This window comes from Salvelinus fontinalis, chromosome 26 (assembly GCF_029448725.1).
Source record: "Salvelinus fontinalis isolate EN_2023a chromosome 26, ASM2944872v1, whole genome shotgun sequence".
In the NCBI taxonomy this organism is placed as follows: domain Eukaryota; kingdom Metazoa; phylum Chordata; class Actinopteri; order Salmoniformes; family Salmonidae; genus Salvelinus; species Salvelinus fontinalis.
Window position 1 is genome coordinate 45,952,005 of NC_074690.1, and position 6,269 is coordinate 45,958,273.

Consider the following 6,269-nt stretch of genomic DNA (forward strand, 5'->3'; position numbering starts at 1 on the left):
CTCCTCGATCAGTGCAACTAAGTTGAAGCAAATGGGCCAAAGGGACTACCTGAACGTGTCCTTTAAGAAATGCATAAAGGGATCTTCAGGTGGAGGTTCACTAACATGAACACACTTACAGACAGTCCATAAGGGCATCATTGATGCAGGCACCTGGATGCCTTTAGGCCTACAATACCTACGCTTTACCCTGACCAGGCATTCTGGACACACACTCAGCCAAGTAGGCCCTAAGCCAGCCAGCCACAACCACCACGCAGAGTGAAATACAGTTGCTGCCAGTTAATGGAATTGATTCCCAATGTCTCTCTTTCCCCTTTTCCATTACAGGTTTAACCCTTCCCTAATGTTCGATTCGGCCTACATCATTTATATTCTCGAATCAATTTGAGCAGCACAGTAAGTACAAAATATATTATAAATATATTTTCCAGCAGCTGAGATTGTATTCTTTTGTATATTTTTTCCCCCTGAGTTGACAGACCAACTGCTAAAAAGGTTGAGCCAAGTGTTTGATTACAGTACCAAAGTTGTAAATTCATAAAATTATGACATTTATTACAATTCGGAAATGTTTTGCTGCATTTTTGCCGAACTTAAGATCATTGTTCCTCGGCCTCTGAACATCACAAGGAGAACATACTTCTATCCTTTTAGACAACGGGTGGGTTTAATCCGGGATGCTGATTGGTTAAAACCACATACCAGGCGGTGTCTATTCCACAAGTTACCACCGGCTAAGGCTATGACGTCGAAATGCCTATTTACTGTTCAATTTCAGTGCGCAATCCAATGTCTCATCAACCCAACTACGCAATTCATAAACTTCATCTCCACTGTAAAAAAAAAGCTATGGAAGCCCAGAGAGGATATATGCAGAGGCGGAGCCAGAGGAGTTTCCGGGTTGGGTGCCACCCCAAAATGCCATTCGCTACTAGTAGTTTGATGCTCATTTCACCTCTTATTGAAAGAAGCATTTATTTTGATGTTCGGGGGGAGCATTTTTCAAATCGAGGATGAGGAGGAGAGAATATTAACGTTAGTTGCGAGATACAGAAGAATAAGAAGAACATACAGAAGAAGAGAATATTTCCACAGCTCCACAAGCTCTTTTCAAAATTGGCGAAAGCATCATATTTGAAGTAAGTTTTAAGGTTCAGCATCAGGTTTAGGTTTCCTGAACAACTTTTACGAAAGTTGAGTCTCTGTGTAAGTTAATGTTAGAACTTTGGCTCCATCAGATAAGAGAGATCGGTTCCCAATTTAACCAAACATTATGTGCTAGTCATACACGCATATACAGTGCAGTGTCGAAAGTTACAGCATACGAATGTTTATCTAATGTGGGGTAACTAGTAGGCTACAGCTGTCAGTGTTCAGCAGGTTAACATTCAGCAATTTGAAATCCATTAACTCAGTTAGATTTACGTACTTAAACTCAAAATGAACAATTGTTATTATAAATCTATTAACATTACTCAAAAGATTACCACAATTTGCCATCATAAAGGTGTAAGAAATTATAGCTAGCTAAGTTACTTACTGCAGAGTAGGGCTAGCCATGATCTAACTCTCCTTCCAGACTCACATTAAGCTTCTCCAATCCAAAATTCAATCTAGAATCGGCTTCCTATTTTGCAACAAAGCCTCCTTCACTCATGCTGCCAAACATACCCTCGTAAAACTGACTATCCTACCAATCCTTGACTTCGGCAATGTCATTTACAAAATATCCTCCAACACTCTACTCAGCAAATTGGATGTAGTCTATATACTACCCACCACTGCGACCTGTATGCTCTAGTTGGCTGGTCCTCGCTACATATTCGTCGCCAAACCCACTGGCTCCAGGTCATCTATAAGCCTTTGCTAGGTAAAACCCCGCCTTATCTCAGCTCACTGGTTACAATAGCAACACCCACCCGTAGCACGCACTCCAGCAGGTATATTTCATTGGTCACCCCCAAAGCCATCACCTCCTTTGGCCGGCCTTGCCTTCCAGTTCTCTGCTGCCAATGACTGGAACGAATTGCAAAAATCACTGAAGCTGGAGACTTATATCTCCCTCACTAACTTTAAGCAGCTTACCGATCTCTGTAAATTAACTATCTACCTCAACCCCATATACAGTATATACGTATTATTGTTTTGCTCTTTTGCACCCGAGTAATTCTACTTGCACATCATCATATGCACATCTATCACTCCAGTGTTATTGCTAAATTGTAATTATTTCGCCACTGTGGCCTATTTATTGCCTTACTCCCTAATCTTACTACATTTGCACAGACTGAATATAGATTTTTCTATTGTGTTATTGACTGTACGTTTGTTTGTGTAACTCTGTGTTGTTGTTTTTGGACTAATTGGATGCTTAGATGTAACCATAGACTGTCTTATTTTTGCATAGGGTCAATTAAACATGAAAAGAAATGGAGAGATATCAGACTTATTTTTAAAGAAGCACAAACAGGCAGATCAGGTGCAAACAGAACCCAGCCCTTGACTCACCACCGAACCCCAGAGAAGCTCCCTACCTGAGGCTAGTCAGAGTCAGTGTGGTCAGACTTCACAAGGACCCAGTCTACCACCACCAGGTCAGGGCATCAAGATGATTTTGTCAGATTGAGACTCACTTTAAAATGTTAGCTGTTGATTCATGTGTGTACTTGTTTTGATGGCTGTGGTATTTTTATATTGATTATGGTTCTTGTGTTATTTTAACGTAATAGATGTATCAAGGGATGACACAGAGACCTCTGGCTCTGAGCGAGACAGTGAGCCAGAGCTGCCAGGAGATTTCATCGAGCCCCTCCCAACTGCATCAAGCACCAGATATGCTGTTCCAAAAGGACCCAATGGTATGCCAGGCCTATACTTTAATCTACACATGTTAATTAGCAGCTGTTAGTATCTAATCTTGTGGATCCCTTATTTATACATTTCCTTAGAGATATGACACATTATATAACGTGCATTTCAGACATTTCAAGATCCAGAGAAGAGGGTCCTGTACATCTGTGTTTGAAAACATTTCCCAGAACTCAGCTTGGTACTAGGAAAAGGGCTTTCAACAGCTCCTGGTTTAAGGACAATTCATGGCTTGAATATTCTGTAAGTCAAAATGTGACTTATTGTTTCGCCTGTAGGCATGTTTCTCTGCCCAATACACGTGAATCTGCCTTCACATCACAATCAGGTTTTTGTAACTGGAACAAGGCGCTGTTTAAAGATTCTGGGTTTAAGCTCCATTCGAAGGCAGAGCATCCTATCAACGCGGTGTATGCTTGGAATCTGTCACGCCCTGGCCTTAGTATTCTTTGTTTTCTTAATTATTTTAGTTAGGTCAGGGTGTGACATGGGGAATGTATGTGTTTTTTGTAGTGTCTAGGGTGGTTGTAAAGATTAGGGGGTTCATTAGAGTAGTTGGGTTTATGTTTAGTATAGAAGTCTAGCTGTGTCTATGGTTGAGTGTAGGTATCTAGGAAAGTCTATGGTTGCCTGAATTGGGTCTCAATTAGAGACAGCTGGTTATTGTTGTCTCTGATTGGGAGCCATATTTAAGGCAACCATAGGCTTTAGCTGTTTGTGGGGAATTATCTATGTCGAAGTGTTTAGTGTCTGCACTTCTGTTTGTATTAGCTTCACGGTCGTCTGTTTTGTTGTTTTGTTTAGTTTAGTTGTATAGTGTTTGTTTCATTTTCGTCTTCTTTCTGTAATAAAGAAGATGTATTTTCCACGCGCTGCGCCTTGGTCCTCTCTCAGTCCCTTTGATGATCGTGACAGAATCAGCATAAAAGGGCCATTGACAGCAACCCATCAATGTTAGATGTCATAAATGAGGACCGGAAAAAGAAAGTGGAGGAAAACTGTACTTACATTAAAACAATTACAGATGTGCTCCTATTAACTGCCCCTCAATTTATAGCGCAGAGAGGTCATTGAGAGTCTGAAGACTCTCACAAGGGTAATTTTTTGACAATCTTAGAAGAAATAGCAAAACATGACCCTCTCAAAGAGAAAAAGGATGAATGCATGTGGCAATGCTAAGTACACAAGCCACCAAATCCAGAACGAAGTTCTTGAGGGCTGAGTTGAGATGGTACAAAGTGAAATCATAATAGAAGTAAAAGAAAGTGAAGTTTTTAGTGTAATTGCAGATGAAACCAAATATTTCAAGAAAAAATAACAAATGTCTTTAGTTGTGAGGTACTATTACAACGGGGCCATCCACGAAAGCTGTTTACACTTTCAGTCAGCTGAGAGCTTAGATGCAGCAGGCCTCAAAAATGATAATTGATTGCCTTGATAAACATGATCTGGACTACAGAAATAATCTTGTGGGGCAAGGCTATGACGGTGCATCCGTCATGAGCGGAAAGCATTCTGATGTGTCTGCACGGATTAAAAACAGTACAATATTTGCATTTTATGTGCACTGTAATGCACATAGTTTGAATTTGATTCTTGTCGATGCTGTAAAATCAGTGTCTGAGGCAGTTCACTGTTTTTGCTCTCCTGCAGAAGCTTTATAACTTTGTATCTGGCTCGTACGTTCATCTCAAGTGGCTTGCAGTTCAGAAAGAGCTGTATCCACAGCAGCAGCCCGGGGAACTACGGAGACTTACGGATGTAAGGTGGGCATGCAGATACATGGCATGCCGTAGTCTGAGGGATAGGCTTCCAGCAGTTCTGAGAGTGCTACAGGATATCACACTTGAAAATAGTGGTGATAGATCAGTGGAGGCAAGGGGCCTTCTTTCTCAGATTTACATTTCATAGGGCTTTTGGTTACCTTTTGTAAAGTGCTTGGTGATGCCAAATGTCTTTCTGACATGCTCCAATCAAGCTCTCTTGACCTAGCAAGGGCTGTGGATCTAGTAGGTGCCCTTACGGACACATTACAGGACTACAGAAGTGAGGGTTACTATGGAAAGAGGTTGAAGAGATTGCAGAGCACTGCAAAATAAGTGTACAAACAGTGTGTAAAAGACAAGCTTAAGATTTCACGACTCATTGATGATGAGCACTGTAGGACAGAAAAATAGTGACCAAAGTGATGGTGAGAGCTTTCAAAGAACTATCTTTTATCAGGTGCTTGGCAGTCTCACAGCTGAGCTGCAGAGGTGTTTTCAAAGAAGAATTGCAAGATAATGCAAGGGGTCCAGTCTCTCAACCCATAGAGTACAACATTCTTGAATTAGGAGCCTCTGTTTGCCTTTGCTCAGACCTTTGAGTCAGATTTAGAGGACCTCAAACATGAGGTTCATCAAACCAAGCGGCTTCTTGATAGGAGAGAGAAAGTGGAAGGGACAGACCGTCTACTCTCCTTGACTTTGTTGTGTTTCTAGAACCTTATAAAGAGGTCTTCCATGAGCTATTTCGACTTTGTAAGATTTCAGTTGTTACACCAGTCAGCAGTGCTTCTTATGAGAGAAGCTTCTCAGCTTTAAAACTGACCCACCTTAGGACAACAATGGCCGATGACCGGTTAAGTCACCTATGAATTCAGTGTTGAGTCGAGTAGGGCCCGCTCCCTCAACATGGATGAGTTTGTGAAACATTTTGCCAGTTCTCACCAGAACCGCAGAATTATGCTGTTTTAAATCTACTTAGGATAATTTGGCACTTAGGTTGTCCCTCTGTTCATGATTAAAACCTGCACGGTGTACTAGCTAGTACACTGACATTCTAAAATGATAAATCCAAAGGGTTTCATGTCACACAGATTTGATTTGGTCTTGATTAGGCCAATTCCAAAACTTTTCTTTGCTCTTAGTTAACATAATTTATATGAGCGGAAATATGATACTGTACGTTTTAAATATTGATGGGCACCAAAATTATTTAAATGTTTCAAGTCCACTTTTGCTTGATTCCTGGTATGTCAAATTGCAGTGTCTTTTTTTGTAAATAAACTATGCAATTTATGTAACACACAAATGCTATCTTATCTCCTTCGTGCTTGAGCTTTATTATATTTTGGATGTTCTACACTTATCGACCCAGATTATATATTCATGAAAACAGAGTTACCCAAGTCTCTCCAGTATGTGAGTACATTACTGTGTGTGTGTGAGAGAGAAAGAAAGAAAGAAATTGAGCTGCAGTTCCGAGGTAGAGACCCTGACTACTCATAGTATGTTAAAGAATTCTAGTGAAGTGACCCTTTTGGACCTCACTATCTGCCACATTGAAGAACTCTGGGTTAAGTGAATTATCACTTCTACCTCTAATCAGCAATCATAGGATTCATTCATGCTCCTTAG

At 40.7% G+C, this 6,269-nt stretch overlaps 1 long non-coding RNA gene across 2 annotated transcripts; it reads left to right on the forward strand.

Moving 5' to 3' along the window:
• Positions 1-905: 905 nt before the first annotated feature.
• On the forward strand, positions 906-5,874 carry LOC129824560 (uncharacterized). Of its 2 annotated transcripts, XR_008754767.1 has the most exons (4): positions 906-1,142; positions 2,411-2,597; positions 2,733-2,861; positions 2,984-5,874. It is a non-coding gene; the product is annotated as an uncharacterized LOC129824560 (long non-coding RNA). The 2 variants fall into 2 exon arrangements; XR_008754766.1 differs by lacking the exon at positions 2,411-2,597.
• Positions 5,875-6,269: the final 395 nt, after the last annotated feature.